Source organism: Aythya ferina (assembly GCF_964211825.1).
Source record: "Aythya ferina genome assembly, chromosome: 4".
In the NCBI taxonomy this organism is placed as follows: domain Eukaryota; kingdom Metazoa; phylum Chordata; class Aves; order Anseriformes; family Anatidae; genus Aythya; species Aythya ferina.
Window position 1 is genome coordinate 40,930,832 of NC_140300.1, and position 17,260 is coordinate 40,948,091.

Genomic DNA, 17,260 nt, shown 5'->3' on the forward strand with positions numbered 1-17,260 from the left:
CAGACTGGCCTGTGTGTATCCTAAGCCAGCCTCAGCATCTAGTGTTCTTTGGTGGGTGCAGTATATTGCCTTTTGGCACTCCAGTAGAAAAGCACATACACAGCTGTGCATCTCTCCTTTTAAATAAATTGAGGTGAATACAAAGGAAGGAGGAGAAGAGGAATTAAAGGATGTAAAAATTACCATATCAGAGACTTTTGCTGCTGGATATATGGATAAAAAAGCATTGCTTGTGACTCCAGCGAAATGAGAGTCTGCTGTTAGAGTCTTCTACAATCTATCTTGTTTGTGCTCGTGGGGACTTCAGAAGAACTAACTTTATTGGAATGGAACTGAAAAAAAATGGATCATTGGCCAAGGCTTGAAAAAATCGTTTCCTGGCTATAAAAAGAACATTAGCATCTCACAAAGAAGGTGCCATAGAAACAAGAAACATATTTTTAAAGCAAAACTCCCTTTGATGTGAATCCTGTGTAAAGCACAAAAATATAAAAGGGCCTGTGGGATCCTATTTCCTTTTTTTTTTTTTTTTTGGCTAATGGGTCACCTGGGACATGTCTTCTTTCTGGTGACTGAACTAAGATGGGGCAGCAGGGATACAAAGGTTTTCTCAAAGGCATGCATGTGCTGTAACCAGTTTCTCAGAGGGGGGAAATATTTCTGCTTCCTTTACCCCTCTCTTCTCTTTCTGCACCATTTCTGCTTCACCTTGCACTTACTTGCACAGCAGAAGTGTATCTTGAATTACCAGCCAGAACCAGCTCCAGCAATCTGCTCCTGACAGAAGCTAGTGCAGGAGAAAAACCCCAAGAACTTAACTTATTGGCAACAAAGAAATGTCAGGTACATACAGGAAGAGTTTCTCTTCGTCCCATTCATTAGATATTGGACTTAACTCTGAGGCAAGGGAGTTTAAGTATTTAGTAAATTAAGTTAATCCATATCTTTTTGAATACTGAACATATGTCAGAGGTCAATTATGTGCTTTGTGTTTCCCATAAGATTATTTCCTCTTACATTTTTAACTCATCTTTTGAGTTTTTTTTTTCTTTCCATTAAAAAGCCACTATAGCTCAGGATTACATTATTTAAAACTCTAAATTTAATTATCATTGTATCTAACTCTTTTTATATTGAAGCAAGGCTCACTGATCTCCAATTTACAGTGACTAATGAAAGCTCAACAAAAAAAAAACTCTAAATACTTAAGTAAATGATATATAACTGTAGCAGGATTGCACATAAAGCTTTTGTTTTGTTCTGTTAGCAAGTTGGATGTTTCATCCTTAACCTCTCCTCTGAATTCTGTTATTCACCACTGTCCAATTTACCAGGTTGTTTTAGTATGTTTTGTACTGATACGTCACTAGCTGCCTTTACCTCAGTTTTATTGCCTAGCAGTCAGCTCTACTTTTAGTTATATCTTTTAATGTGCTTTGGAACTCATCTTTAGAAATTGGGAAACTCTTTGTATACATAAATGTGTCTTCAAGTCAATGTTACATATATATGTTACCAGTAGTTGGAGCTTTATCTTCATTTTTAAGCTCACATATTTATGAATTATGACTACTCCTCTTTTTATACTGTTCAAAATTGTTACTACTGAAAAATAACGAATGGCAAAATTTTTCCTGGCAGAAGGAGCATATTAGATAGAAATTGGCTAAATACCTTGCCAGCTGTTCATGTCAGCAGTTTCTCAATATTCTGCAAGAATTTCTGTGCGAGAACTGTCTTTCATAGTCATACTGCTTCACCTGAGCTTTTTCCCTTTTACAGTCTTTTAAGGTTATTACTGCACCTCAGTATTTTTAAGGTTTTTAGACCTCTCTCATAAAGTCAACCTTCAATTTTCAAGCTTCAAAATTAAGTATACTTTCGTGATATTTTGAGAATTGGGGTTCATAAAGGTTCTTTCCTTGAGTTTCCTTTAGACTCAGTGCTGCATTTTTCTAAAGTACAGCCATGAAAGCCAGAAATGGAGAGAAAACATGCTGGGACTTCACTGAGAGCAGAACATTTTGAAGTCCCAGCTCCGATATTTCAATGAGAGAGTCTTGAAACTTAGGAGCAGCTCAAACAGGTTGGTAGTGTGTTAAGTCCTCTTTACGTTGCTCATAGCAAACCTGTGTAGTCAATGGATGCTTACATGTCTAAGCTTTGTTTAGTTAAAAGGCTCTTGCAGTCCATATTGACTCATTATTTCACAAATCTCTCTGTAGTTAGCTGCATCGGCTGTTTTCTTTTATGTTTTAATGGTCTAGAAATGACAATTTGAAAATATTCAGTGGCACAAAGTTGAGAAAAAAACAACAAAAAGAAGCATTTGGGGGCAGAATGAGCCTCATTAAAATTATTCAAAATCCTGCTTTTCTGCATATCTCTGTCCTGCTGTTCACTGAAAAGCAGGCCTTGGCTCAAATTTTAAGGAAACATCGTTGATATCTGGGAGATAATGTATTTGTCATTTACCATGTCATTTTTGGAAGGCCAAGGGTAGTAGAAGAAGTATGTTACAAATAAATCCCCTAGTGTGCAAGAATGGTGTTTGAGCCAAGAGCACTGAAGTAAAAATTGCCCCCTGCCAATAGCATTTCGGAATTCAATTGAGATTTATTTTGCAAGCAATGAAGATGTATGCAAGCTGGAATCATTTAAATACAAGAAAATTTGGAGACAAATCAACCAATGAAATGCCCTAAGACCTTTTTTCGATTGTAAATGATATTACGGCAATGAGAATAAAACACTCTCTCTGACCTTGTGCTTTTTCTTGTTACCAAGAAGAAACACAAAAGCCTTGCAGTTATGTTTGAAAACATGCACCAAAATCTTAAAGATTATTTAAGGCAGAAATCTTATTCAAGCTTATTCAAGGTTAGTTTTAAACAAAAGGACGTCTATTTTCTAACAAAAAACAGCCACTGAGTAAATAAGTCAGAGAAGATGATTTTTCATTGTGGTAGAACTTTCACATCTTTGTCCTTCATTGTTTTCTTGATTATTCTCTCATCTGCAGTGAAACTAGAGGAGCACAAGGTCTTTCTCTAGGTATTTCCAAGAGTGAGGGCACAAACAAGAGGGCATTTGGCCTGGCATGAGAAAAAAAAAAAAAAGGTAGCAAAGGCTAGCTGCAAAAGTTAACTTCTCCAAGGAAGAACACCTCATTTATCATCACAGTCTAATAGTGATATCACAGTAGATGAAAGCTAGACCCTGTCAACCTTGTAAATTTTCAGCTCAGTGAAGCCAACAGGAGAAAAAGGCAAAGAAAAAAAATGGTACAATGGATTTTGCTGTTTCTGACTTGAATGAGATCTCCTTGGAAGGGCCCTACATGGGGCAGCTCACTTGCACTGCAGCATGTGCTGATGCCAGACCTGCTTCTACGGCCTGATGCCACAGAAGAACCCAGGGTGCTGTTTGGGCTGTCTTCAGTAAGTGGTGATGAAGGATCCAGAGACTCAGCCTGAAGTGCTTGGCTCTGTAACACTTTTTTTACTCCCACCTGACAAGGAGGTGACTCTTCGCTGGCTGATGCATTCTCTTCAGCAAGAGGAAGCAGAACCCAGACAGGGCGCAGACAGCTTTCTTTTGTGCAAGCAGTCTCCAAAGTGCACAGGGAGGCAACCTGATCTCAGTTAGGCAGCCCTGAGCATGGTGCTTCACACTCCCCAGGGAGGTAAGTGCCTGTGGGAGTCAGAAAGCAAAGCTGGCATGGAGAGGTGGGATTTTCCTCAGGGATTTTCAGGGAGATACCTCCATCCTTCTTTTCAAGGGGAAAGGTGGCAATCTCTTTCTTTCAAAAACTGAGCAGAGAACAAGTCCTCTTTTGGCTTTGGGCAGAGAATCCCAGAGTGGTGTTCCTATCAGAGCTGGGTGAGATAATGCCCTCAGGATCAAGGAGACCCTCATTTAATCCTGCCTTCTCTACCACAGGGGGACCTGAGCCCACACGTCCTCCTCTGTTATCCCTGCCAGACAAGTTTCTCTACTGAAGAAGATGAAAATGAAAAGGAACAAGGGTCAGAGTGACAAATCAAGACAGGGAAATGACTTTCCTGCCTAGTGGTGGGGACACTCTACAGTAAGACTGTTTTTACTGGCATTAAACTATAATTGCATAAGCAGAACAGGGAAAAAGAACAAGAGGTCCTCAGAGAAAGGCCCCTAGCATTTTGAGGAAATACATTCTCTTTGTTTTTCTTTCTGATCAAACCCAGTTGGACAATGTTATGAGGATGGTGTGAGAAAGTGCGTGCTGTTGGTTCCCATGCAGTTTTTCTCACACAGAATCACAGGTCCTATAAATCCACAAATCTATTTAGGTCTATGGGGTGCCAATATTCAAAAGCATTCAAATGATGTAAAAATAGAAGAAAGAAGAATTGCTGTAGAAGAGTGCCAGTTACCTACAGGCAATAACTGGATACCACTAAATCAAACTTATGTCATACTGTAACTAGGCCATGGTTCACTTTGATAGGCAACCTTTTTATTTGACAGGTTTGTTTGTTGTTTTGTTTTTAGGTAGTGGATTTTTTCTTCCTGGTTACTAAGGTAGAATTTATAATAGAACCTTTATCCATCTTCATTTCAGTCTGAATTAACACTCTGTGAAGCTTCCCAAGAGCTATCTTTATACGGTGGGTTACACCACCAGAAAGCTTGATTTAGACTTCTTATATGATTAAACACAACACTCATAAGCAAAGCAACACATCTTCATTAAAAACCATTAATAATGAAATTCTATTATGGAAATCAATTCACACTGGCAGAAAAATCAGATCTTATTGCCATCTAACAAGGATTTGCACAGCTGAAATTCTTCATTTAACAATAGAAAAGATCACATTTCTTTTCTTGCAAACGTAGTCTTGAAAAAAATGCCACAGAAATCACTGCATCCTCCAGGATAAAGCATGACATTGCATACAGGGGATGAAATTTTATCCATGTAGCAAAGAGAAATATGTTTAGTCAGAGGTCAAATCAAAAGGAATAGGATGGAAAGATTTCCCATTTGCTAGCAGGAGGTAAGTTTAATTATTCCACACCATTGCTCATCTCATTGGAGGTAATAAACTCCTTGAAAATTCAGTGGCTAGCAAGTGGAGATTCTTTCTTCCAAACAAAACATTTAAATAAGCTAAAAAAAGAATTTACATGGAAAAAATAGCAGTCTAATAACTCCGTATTTAATGAAAACAGTATTTACTATTTCTTTTGAGATATTATAATGGAGATCAAGTTACGTCTGACTAAAAATATTAGCAAAGTAATTCCCAAAATCATAAACATGCCAAAATCTCTACATCAGAAAATAAACTAAAAATTCACTTTCTCTAAACTGACGTAAGTGTGGATGTGAACTCAAGTCCGTGAGCATGGGACCATGCCCAAATTCAGATATAGCCTGGTTCTGTAGTCTGTGAATAACAACCACACAGAAGGTGTGAAAAGGTGGTTTCAGGTGAAATGAACTGTGAAGTGTGAAATAAGCCTCACAAAAAGAAACGTCTGCTTCTGGAGAGTTTGTTTTCAAAATTAGTTTCAACACACACAGGCTTATGCACATAAATGTCTGTTTATACAGATGTTTATCTTGGCATATTCCAATATTGGAGACTTAATCGTGATGTCAAAACCAGGAGGCTGGTCTCTTGGTAGGTATGAAAGAGTTCCTCTGAAAGGCAATTCAGAAGAGGAGTTTAACCTGGGTGGTTTCTATTCTTTACAAAAGGCCCTCTCTCTTTTAATTAAAAAAGGGAGCTTTGCTCACAAAGGAGAGAAAATACTTTCATAAATGCTCATTTATGGAATCTCACTATTCATTACTGCCAAGTCATCATGTAGCAATTACTGTCTAGCCCAATACCTTTCAAATTTATATATATGTATATTTTACATATTTAACGGAGATATATATATTATGTTTTTTTATATATATACATATAAATTTGTATGGTATTGGGCTAGGCAGTAATTGGTACACGTGAGATACACATACACTCTCTCCATAAAATGGACCTTGAAAAGGAGATACACAGCAAGAGAATTTTGTACTGCAAGTTGCAGCTGAAAACACATTCATCAAATGGCTTCTCTATTCTTTAGTTCTGCCATTCTTCTCAACAGGACTTCCTAAGTACTTGGGACTGTATTACCTTCTTGCCTTTATATTTCCTAGTAACGTGTCCAGACACTACTAACCAGAGAACGTCATTTTCATAACTTTGATTTTTTACAGGATCTACTTTTCGTGGAGGTTTGCCTACATAATTTGGAAATATGACCTCCAAGAATTATTTAAAAAGATAGAAAAGAAACTGTGCTTTCAAGTGGAAGAGGTTCTTTTGAAATGGAAACCTACCTGAAATAGGTTGCACAGAGAAAATAAAGGCAGTGGTGTAGCGCCCTACAGACAGAAAATTGGAAGAACTTGTAGCATAAGTAGAGATTTTAAGTCCTTTGCAGCTCCTGCAGGAATACACTTCTTAAAGAAGGTAAGAAAGCCAGATGCATTTTTTTTTTTTCTGATGGGGATAAAAAGAAGTCAAAAACAAAGGCACAATATGAAAGCACTGGAAACAAGTTTTAGGACCTTTAAAAGGTCAATGCTCTTTTTCTCTTGCCTTCTCAAAAGGGGACAGTATAAATTAACACATTCTAAATTTCACACAAAATTAATTTCCATATGGCTGTGATATATGAGACAAGAGTCAAGATAACATCATAATTGCGAGGCAAACAGACATTCTATTTTTATAGCAGAAAAATCTACTATCTTGAGACTTTTTTATTACAGCATTGAATCTTTGCTGTGGGATCAAGTTCTTTCTACCAGTGGACAGCTGATTTAGAGACTATCCAGGCCTATCCTGCATCCTTTAAATCAAAGGTAAAGCAACTTTCAGGATTATTGCTGAAATTTGATCTATTTAAGAAAAGCAATAGTGAATACTTTCCCTCTTTTTTATAGAATAAGTTTTATAGGCAATTAAATTGAAGTATGATTTTTGACACATTTATGTTACAGTGCTGCTGGCTGCTGTTGCAGCATACACTGCAACTGCTGTAGAGCGAAAAGAGCTGCGGTTGCTGTTGGCAGAAGCACTGCAGTAGTGATGACAAATGTGATTCTCTCATCCAGTGTGCAGAATGTGAATATGCGCACTTATAGGCTGCTGTGCACTTACAGAGGGATTATGCTCAGATGCTTTCTAAGTAACATTTACCAAATCCAAAATCATCTAACAAAGATTAAAAAATGTTATTGCTATTTTTTACCTGATTGGCTATCCCACCACCAGTTAGCCAGCCAGAAACCACAAAATGCTGGCCTGTCTCCCCCTCATTTGCTCAGTCAGCATTGTAGACTAAGAGGCAGCATGACTTTTCCCCCCCCCCCCCATCACTGCATGAAGAACCTGAAGCACATTTTCATGAAGCAAAGCAAATTCTTCAGCAACTTCCAATACCAGGTTTTATATTACTGAAATTATTTTGTTCTGATAGAACTATTTCTGAGAAGCTAGGGAAAAAAAATAGAGACTGTGAGATCACATTTTTTTTCCCCCTCTATATTTTTCTTTCAAGGGAACTCAGTATGAAGACAGTGACTTGGTGTGGATTGTTTTTCGTGAGGACTGTGATTTTGGATATCTTTATCACAGATTTGGCTATAGATGCATTAAGATTTTATATGAAGCATGAGAATTCCAGGAACATAGACTGACTTAGCATGATGAAGCAAATGGGAAATAACTTGAATTAGCACTTATAGAACAGTAAGTTTCATAGGTGCATGTTCACTTTGCTACATTCCCTTCTGTAGGCAGATATGCATTATATAATGCATTACTGGCAATGCCTTACACTGTGCAGGAAAACTGAAATGGTGCCCACATCCTAGGACTTGAAGAATAAAATAAAATTCCAACAGTCACAATCCCTGCACTCATAAAAAAGAAGTCACACACCTTGGGATAGTGCTAAACCGACAGCCTAGTAAGACAGCCTTATTCTTGCTCTGTGGCCTGTTGTACACTAGCGCTGCATACTGCTTGCCATGGTATCATCCCAGTTCTGCTTTTCCTTAATTGACAGTAAAGCAGCCCAATTTTAGTCTGGCTGATCTTAAGGTAAAACACAAATCATTGTTCTGGTTTTTCTCAGTTCCTACCTTTGTCATTCTGAACCTCTGGCCATCTGCAATTCAGTTTGACAGAAAAAGAAAGGTCTCTAGTATGTTATCTTTCTATATGGTTCACAGAAGTAAGTAGTCAGAAAGAACAGAGAAATGCTATTTGTGCACCTGTTGAGTGACAGAATTCTTTAGATACTGCGGAAAATACGTAGTAACTGACAGTGGGGACATGATAGCACAAAAAAATGCTCAAGGACCTTGATGTTATTTTTAATGAGTTTGATAACTAGAGTTGGTCACAGATCAAATCTGTACTCTGCTGGATTTTGTACACAGACAATCTCTACTTTACATATTTTATAAAACACAAATCAACAGGTGGTGAGAATGAGAGACAGCAGTGATCAGTAGGGTAGGCAGTACCATAGCACACAGCCTACTATCAGTGTTTTTTCAAGCATCACCACAAAAGAAATGTTAAAGGGGGGTGAAATCATTTTGTTTTCCTTTGTAGGTGGAATACCATAATCACGTAATAAAGTAGAGCTAAAGAGACAGAAAATTGCTGCTTCCCTTCTTGTTGAAACCTCACCAAGTCAGCAACCATGATTGGGGATCACCTATGTACATACAGTTCTCCTATGTATTGTATTTGCAAATCTGAGGTGGTTTTGTCTGGTTTCTCTAGATTTGTACCTCTCTTCTGATAACTATGAAATACTTATTTTCTGTACCTGTGCTGAAGTCTGCATCTGGCTAAACTGGCAGCCCCATTTCCACCAAGAGGTGACCTTTAAGAGGCAGCACAGTGACAGGACATATCCTGAGAGGCAGCAGCAGTGAAGGGAGCTGAGACTCCACATCCCTACTTCCTGCAGTCTGTACCAAGTCAAGAAAGGCTGGAGCCCGTCAGACAGCCAGATCCTACTGAGAACTAAGGAAGCCATGGACACATCTGTGCCAGCCCCAGTACACGGCCTGCATCTCAGCTGCATGCACGCTGCACCTCAGGACCTTATATCTCCCTGCAGCCCCATGAGCAGGATGTCTCAGAACAAGTCACAGAGCACAGAAGTTGTTTCCAGCTACACCTCCAAATGAATCTGAATTCACTGGAACCATAACTTTCTCATTACCCTGAGCAAACGTAAGAGGAGACTGTTGTTAAACCTCCAGCTCCATCTCTTTGGCAGCAGTCTGTGCTTGTGTCAGGACAGAGTGACTGCAGAACCACAGCATCAGCCTCGTTCACGTTCTCCAGACTTGTATTATCTTGTAAAGATGAGGGAAATTGCAGACTGTAGCTTGAAAGCATGCCTTTACACGTTATCCTGACTTCCACAGCTCCATGTGTCATTAAAAAACTTCTGTGAGTAGCATCATATGATCATATGTTGGATCTTCAGTCTCAGGCCCTGCAGCAAGAGGAGGAGCAGGGCTGTCTCGTAACATCTGTACCTTCTTCCCATTTCCCCCATAGTCATGCTTCCTCCTCTGTACTTTCCATCAACAAAAGCATTAACACAGCCTGTAAAGTTTCCTTTCTGTCTGAGAATAAAAAACAATATAAAATGTTCTTTTTTCTTCTGGCCCAAAGCTGACTTCTGTTCCCATCTTGCTACGAAAACAAACTGCTAAACCAAAGAAAAGCCAAAGGCATCATACCTTTCTTCCCTACAGCAACTTGGGTGTCAGCTCCTCTCAGACTGATGTCTACCAGGAGAGACAACTGGCTTTGGTGTTAACAGTTCCTCAGGCTAATCATCTTCCTCTGGTGTGGTGTGATCTACCACCTCTCTTGTGCTTTCAGACCTTGGGTTATTTCTTTCACTGTAAGTTACAATATAAGTTATAATAAGGATGAATGCAACAGCTTATGTGAAACAAAGATCACAAAAACTACACTTGGAAGATCCCCAGTAACATATTCTGTAACTGAAATCGCTCTTCCATACTATATGGTAATATTGTGGTTCTGTAGCTGAGAGTTTAAGCAGTTTCTCATGGTTCCAGAGAGAAATCTTTTCCAGCAAACCTTGATATTAGCTGAATGAACATAAACACTATTATTTATTTATTTATTTATTTTTGACGAGTGTCCCTTACCAAAATCATCATTATGGTTTACAAGAAGAATTGGTCTTTGCCATATTATGCCAATTTTTAGGATTCTTGAAGTAAGCTCTGTACTATTAAGGCTTTAACTTTACTCAGATCAGTCCCACTGACACTAATCTAAGTATTCCTAGGTTGATTTTAAAAGGCAAAGAGTTGTGTAAGCTCTTGAAATAAACAAGAGGACAACTGAGGAACACAGCTTAGGCAGTCTTAAAGCTTTGAGTTCTTGAACAAAAATCTTCTCACAGGATTTCAGTTCATATGGCCTAAGACTGAACTATAGAGAAAAACTGTGCAAGCTGGGAGGACATTCATGCTGACATAATGATTACTTGGGTATAATGACTGAAACAAAAGTTGCAAAAGCTTGCAGATTGTAGCAGAGGAACTAATTCCAACAACAAGAGGAACCAAAACAGAGGGAGCTGAAATAATTAGATTAGTTTAACTGTAACCATGTCTAAATATCCACAGGCATGGAAATGTTCAGTAATTTTGTAAGAGGAATTACCTGTGAATGGCAAAAAGCATTCTCTTCAACATGCACAGCTGGCAAGAGAAGAAGCAACCTGTTCAACACTAAGCTGATTCATTTCTTCCTGCATACTACCTTGAAGACCCAGCCCATTTTTATTTGCTAAAGCTCTTGTTCAGATCTTTATTGGCTTGCATGTCAACAGCTGAAGCTTCCTCTTTCTGGTTTCAACAAATCTACTTGCTTTCCCTGCTAAACCATTTAACACATTACAATAAAAATTATCTTTCTGACTTATCACTTCTATTGTATTTTTACTTACTACACATCCCTCATCTACCTTTTCCTTCTCCTACTGCATCAGACAAGCTCTGTACCTCATATTGCCCACCTCTCTCAAAGCATACACTGGTCAGTACTTGCTTGCAGCTGACCAAGAAGCACCAGCTGCTGGTGCTCCCTAGCATAGCCCCTTCCTCTTTTATCATGTTCCTTTTGTAAAGGAAAAGCCTCCCATAAAGAAAATCTGCAAAGTCACTTTAACTTCCTCCTTAAGACTTACTGATGCCTGCCCATGCACATGACACCTGACAGTGACTCATTACCCTCTTCTGTGGTCACTCCCTTTTTGCTTATTCCAAACTCTCAGTCTCAGCTGGACACTACCTTTGGTTTTGCACCTGCTCATGTTCTTAACAGGTGCTCAGGTTACAAGATCTACAAGGTGCAGGCTGGGCTTTGTTTCCTAAAGAGTGTGACCTCTCTAGAAACACTCCACTACAAGATGAAAGGTTAAGCTTCTCAGAGGTTTGTGCCCAAGACCTTGTCCCATGTGAAGCCTCAGACACATGTGAGTGAAACCCAGCTTCCTGATGCACCCAAGAGAGCACTGAGCCTATATGAAGTTTTGAAAACACCCCTGGCTCTTCCCTTTCAACTAGGATAAAGTGGTTTGCTGCCTGGCCAGCTGCCTCAGGGACATGATCACTGTGATACCCTGGGTTATCTCTTGTGATACTCTAGGTTAGCTCTGTAAGCAGTCACCCTCTGATATGCTTCTGGGCTGTTCTGCAAGAAAGAAATAAAAGTCCCTAAAAGAACCAGGGAGAAACAGCAACAGTGCTGCCTTACCTTCTGCTTTATTAGTCAGACACACCCAAGGTATGATTTCTTTTGATTGCCTCCAGCCATAAGGTGTGAAAACACTGCCAAAGCATCACAGGGTTTGTTGCAGTGAGAACCTGCTCATTGTACCTTTTTATTCATGAAGAATTGTCACAGAAAAACAACTTGTGTAGCTGTACACAGAACAGAGTCTGTGCAACTGGTTTTCTTCTCCAGAGCCAAGCTGCAGTCAGCAGTCTTGAGATGAGGGAGATAGCCACGCTGTGGAGTGTTACAGCAGGAGCAAAGAACAGCTGCTGCAGGGTAGGAAGGACTGGACTTCTGGGTAGCCTTGATTTCTCCCTTCGCTGTCTTTCCAGTCTTTTGGGGCACACATTAGGGGCTGATTGTCAATGTGCAGGTAAATTAAAAATTTCATGCCACCACATGAAAGTTGTCACCTGACCAGGGCAGGCTTTCTAATAACATTCCAGGTTTTTACTTTAGCCATTCTGATCATTATTTGGGGAAGACTCAGCACGACTGCACAGACAATCCCTACTCATACGTCGTTCACTGACATCAGTAATTTTCAAAGAAACAGTGCCTTGGAAAGCAGCCTGATGTCTTTTAGAAAGGTAATACTAAATACATGCCACTGAAGACAAAAATACTGGAAAGTGTGTGTGCACGCTGCTCAGACGTCAGCATCATTGTAACTAGTCAGAGACTGAGAGCAGGCTATACAGCACTGAAATTGGGAGGAATTGGGTAAATGACAATGTCTGTAGATGCCTACTGGAAGAATGTACGTCATAAGATGCAGACTACTTATATTCCCTGTGTTTGTGTGCACACATGCTTGTAAAGCCTTATCCTGTGAACAGAGGAAGAGGTAAGCAGAGGAGAAAAAAAAAATTAAAGAAAAAAGAAAAAAAGGCAGGAGAAGGAGTGGAGCAAAGGATTGTTGCTAAAACGAAAAAGAGGTTCAGAAGCAAGAATAGGAAGTCCAGCAAGAAAGGATTTGGCCATTAGGCACCTAAAGCCACTTCTCAAGAAGCAGTGACAAAATGCTCAATCCCAGCTTGCCCAGAGCTGATCTCCTTTCAGACTGAAAGGAACTGATGGCAGGGAGCATTCACCCATGTTCACCCACTGCATGTCAGCAGGAGATGCACCGCGTATGGGTTTGGCAGAGGCCACAAGGCCCAGAACACTTACACAGCCAGGTCACTGCACAGTGGCACGCTACTGACAGTCAACAAAAAGAAAACCATTTACTTCAGAGATTAGCCCTGGAGAATGGGAATGACCATTCAGGACCCTATGGCCTGGACAAAAGCAACTTCATTTTTCATTACTGGGCTCTTTCATGTGGTAATTGATCTTTGCAGAAGAATTCTAGGTGGTAATTGATCTTTGCAGAAGAATTCTAGGTGGTGGACTCTTAGATTCATCTCCCCTTTTCCCTGCTGAACAGTCTTTCACCAGGTGAGCAGCCCGATTTACCTGAAAGAGTGCTGCCTCTTAGAAACCTGGGGCTGCTCGGGGTGAGCAGAGGTGGTGGAAGCAAGACCTTGGAGTGTCAAATCCTGCCTGAGCTCCAAGGAGACATTTCATTTACAATAGCCTCCTCTTTGTTTTCTGAAGCTTAAATGATCAAAGAGCATTTCTTTTTTACGATCATTTTAACACTGACATTATATTGCTATGTTAAAATTGGATGTCGTTTCAGGAAAACCATAGCCACCCATGAAAGCAAAACATAAACTACAACAAATAAAGATGTCAACATAAAAAACTTCTTGGGAATAATACAAAGGCATCTGTAAGTAATACAAATATAGGTTTAATCAAAAATAGTTGCACAGAGAGATCACTCAAAGTAACTATGAGAAAACTGATACAGGAAAAAATGGGAGGATGCACATGATATGGAGGAAGAACAAAGACCTTGTAATGTGACATGCTCAGAAAATACGGATTCTAAGTACACCTCTGTAGTATTGAATTTGGAAACACATTTAGTAACTCATTACAAGAAGTTTCCCTCTTTCCAAATGTCTGGCCTGGTAGTTATTATCACTTCCCACAAATCTGCTGCTTTCAATGATCCAAATACTAATCAAATCACAATGCTATGGCACTTCATGAAATTGGTCCAAATGTTGTGAACAGGTAGTATATGGAAAAGCATTTGGTTACAGAAAGCTCCTTTCCCACATACTCTTTAAGGTTAGTTTTTCCTTCCACGTTTAACTGGAATTTCTGAAGATACTTCTTTCGTTTTCTGTTGAAATAAACAACGAAATATTGCCTGTAAATTTTCCAAAGCCTTTAGCAAAGAATATTTCAGGCTTTATTTATGTATTTATTTACTTATTTTAAAAGTGCAGTCTTCCCCTCACTCCTTGAAAAGCTGGGTGCCTTGGAAAATAGAGCTGAACACCCAGGGCCTGGTCAGTGCAATCCCTTCCATTTTCAGAGCAGATTACGACGATGGTGCTGTAAGGTTAACACCCAGCACAGAAAGCATCCACGTGTGCTTTGTACTGCAGTTCAAAGGGCAGCTCACAGCATCATTGGCTCGTGCACAGCTGCCCGAGGCACAGCCTGAGAGCTGTAGCCAGGGCAGGCCGAGGGTCAGTGCTTGGGTGCACACCGTGGGTCCCAGGCAGGCTGTGAGTGTTGGGTTCTGCGTAGAAAGTAGATTTCCTCCTTTATCTTCCATGGAGAGCGGAATCTGCAGCTGTGCTTCTGAAGTGTTCCACATAAAATAAGGAGCCATGCTTGGGCAAATTTTGGTGTCACTTGGGTCAAGCCCACCTTTTGTCAGCTGTTCAGTTAGCCAGAGGAGACCTCCAGCACTCCCTCTGCTGAATGACCCAGACTGAGGTCTCCAGCATTACTGACAGTTAATCCCACTTTTATCTGGTACCTTGAATGACTGCATTAAGCCTGGCATACCTTTCTCAAAATTAGAGCTCTTTTTTTCTTTCTTTTTTTCTTTCTTTTTTTTTTTTTTTTTTCTTCTTATACAGCTGAACTGCAGCGAGGGCTCCATTTCAAAATGTGGCTACCATTAGGGTGTTGTTTTGGTACAGCAAGATATAATATACCTCTGTAATGTACTACTGTGTGCTCTTTAATTCTCCGAATAGCCAAAAGGCAGACGGCAGTAAAAAAGATCAGCTGCACAAACCCAGTAGTGACACAAACTGCTTAAATGAAGCCCATCTGAGCAATGTTTTCCTCATGCTTTGTGATTTTGCCTGTCACCCAGGACAGGTGTCTTAATAGTACAGATGCACTCTAATATGGTATAACCCGTGCACTCCAAATTGTCCCCTGGAGCTATCCAGGAGGTTGTTAAGGGATACAATGATTAAAGGCGAGTGTCAGTCTCATACAAGACTGAGCACTGGGAAATATCAAGACCTGGGGACTGTCTGAGAGTCTTCCCTGACCCAAAAAGTGCAACAGCAAGTGAACGTAGAAATGAAATTAAAGAATATCACTTCTGCCCCACTTCTTACTCACCCCTTTGACCGTGGGCCTGACCTGATAAACAAATGAAGTTCCTTCTTTATGCACACAAATGGGAATTCAGTGGCTAAAGAAGAGCCCAGAAGAATGTTCTGGCTTGCACATTGCCAGAAAAAGAAAAAAAAAAAGAAAGAAAAAAAAAAAGCTTGCACTACTGCCTAATGCAACAAGGATGAAGCACCAACAAACAGCCTGGGGAGAACTAAACAGCCTCTTCAATTTGCTCAGATGTGGGTTTTAACTGTTTGTTGTGGTTTCATCTGGGATAGCATTAATTTTCTTCCTAGTAGCTGGTATGATGCTGTTCTTTGGATTTAGGATGTTTTAGTTGTTGCGAAGCAGCCCCTGGACAGAGCCAAGGACTTCTCAGCCTCGCGTGCTGCCTGGCCAGCGAGGAAGCTGGGGGTGCACCAGGAGCTGGGAGGGACACAGCCAGGACAGCTGGCCCAGGCTGGCCAAAGGGACGTCCCACACTGTGTGGCATCATGCTCAGCTATAAAACCAGGGGAGTTGGCCAGGGGGGGCTTCTGCTGCTCGAGAACTGGCTGGGCATCAGTTGGCTAGTAGTGAGCGATTGCAATGTGTGTCACTTGCTTTGTTTATTCTTTTTGTTGTTGCTTGTGTTTGTTTCTTTTTCTTCTTTCTTAGTAAACTGTCCTTACCTCAACCCACCAGTTCTTGCACTTTCCAGTTTTCTCCCCTAACCCACTGCAGGGGGGTTGGTAAGTGAACAGCTGCATGGTGTTCAGCTGTCTGCTTGGTTAAGCCACAAAACTGTTCTGGGGGATTCAAAGCTTTACCGGCAGACAAGACAACTGTGTCCCAGACAGATTCTTTTTAACTGCTTGTGTTGGCAGATCCAACACAAAATGTTCCCATGCTTCATGATGTTCAGAACTATTCTGGATCCAAAGAAAAGGCAGAGTTGGAAAGTGTCTGAGGTAGGTCCACCCCAAATAAAATGGGATGAATCATATCCATTGCTCATGCAATTGTTCTCCTACTGCGAGAGCAGCTTTCAAACTCAAAGGCCATCCTTTCTGAGCCTCTAAGTCGGGTACTGAGAGCACCTCTAGACAGATCTCTGTTCCTTGGAGTGCTTAGAGAAAGACAAGAACATGGCTCTGTAGGAGACAGCCAAGCTCAATATGCAGCAGGAATCTCAGGCAGGGTTACTCCCTGTCTCCTTCAGTCAGTGGGGTTCACCCAGTGGACCTGCTCTGACACTGCCCCGTGGCATTTGAACTGCATGAAAGAAACACAGCAGTGTGCTCTGATCAGGAAACAGTCCAAATCAGTTTTAATGCACACAAGTTACAAGCAGATGTGCAGAGAAATAATACTTAATAATACAGAGCCTAAACTATGGGGCTTGTGACATTAACTGATCAAGGTGGCTAAATCCTACGGATTCAAATATCTCTTACCGACACCCAGTGCTTGCTAAACAGCAGAAGAGGCAGAGACTGGATGGTGCTTACATTTTCATTCTGCAGTGGCATTCTAATTATAACTCCCTTCAATAACATCCAGCAATGACTATTATCCCATGCAAAACAGAATTTTGACCAGAGAACAGGTTGTAGGGTATGGCTTTTTCTTTAAAAGAAACAAACAAAAATACAGTTCCCCAGGCTGAGCTACTCTGAGTGATGACCCCAGACAAGCTGGCAATTTATCAGAAAAAAAACATCTTTTCTTCTCAAAGGATATGGTCAGAGGACATTTACCCTTGAGAAATACAGCTCTTTGTTTTTGTAACAGATCCAGCAGCACACAAGCATTCAAAAGGGAATTCTGTAATGTGTGGATGAGAAATGGCAATGCCTAAGCAATTTTGCCTCTCACTATTTTGTCTTAAG

General features: G+C 40.4%; 2 long non-coding RNA genes across 6 annotated transcripts in view; one reads left to right on the forward strand and one right to left on the reverse strand.

Annotated features, from left to right (window-relative positions):
• LOC311435637 overlaps positions 1-11,304 on the reverse strand; it is a 41,621-nt gene extending 30,317 nt beyond the window's left edge. Inside the window, exons 1-3 of one of the 2 annotated variants that reach the window (XR_014692289.1) lie at positions 10,785-11,295; positions 9,821-9,985; positions 8,410-9,570 (exon numbers count right to left, since the gene is read on the reverse strand). This is a non-coding gene — a long non-coding RNA (uncharacterized lncRNA). Of the gene's footprint in view, positions 1-8,409; positions 9,571-9,820; positions 9,986-10,784 lie in introns of those variants that run through there. The other variant, XR_014692288.1, reaches the window with a different exon arrangement.
• Positions 3,098-8,927, forward strand: LOC311435638. 4 transcript variants are annotated; one of them, XR_014692291.1, is made up of 3 exons: positions 3,098-4,090; positions 6,257-6,512; positions 6,815-8,927. It is a non-coding gene; the product is annotated as an uncharacterized lncRNA (long non-coding RNA). The 4 variants fall into 4 exon arrangements; XR_014692292.1 differs by having other exon boundaries at positions 3,098-3,685; positions 3,943-4,090; positions 6,257-8,927; XR_014692290.1 differs by having other exon boundaries at positions 6,257-8,927.
• Positions 11,305-17,260: the final 5,956 nt, after the last annotated feature.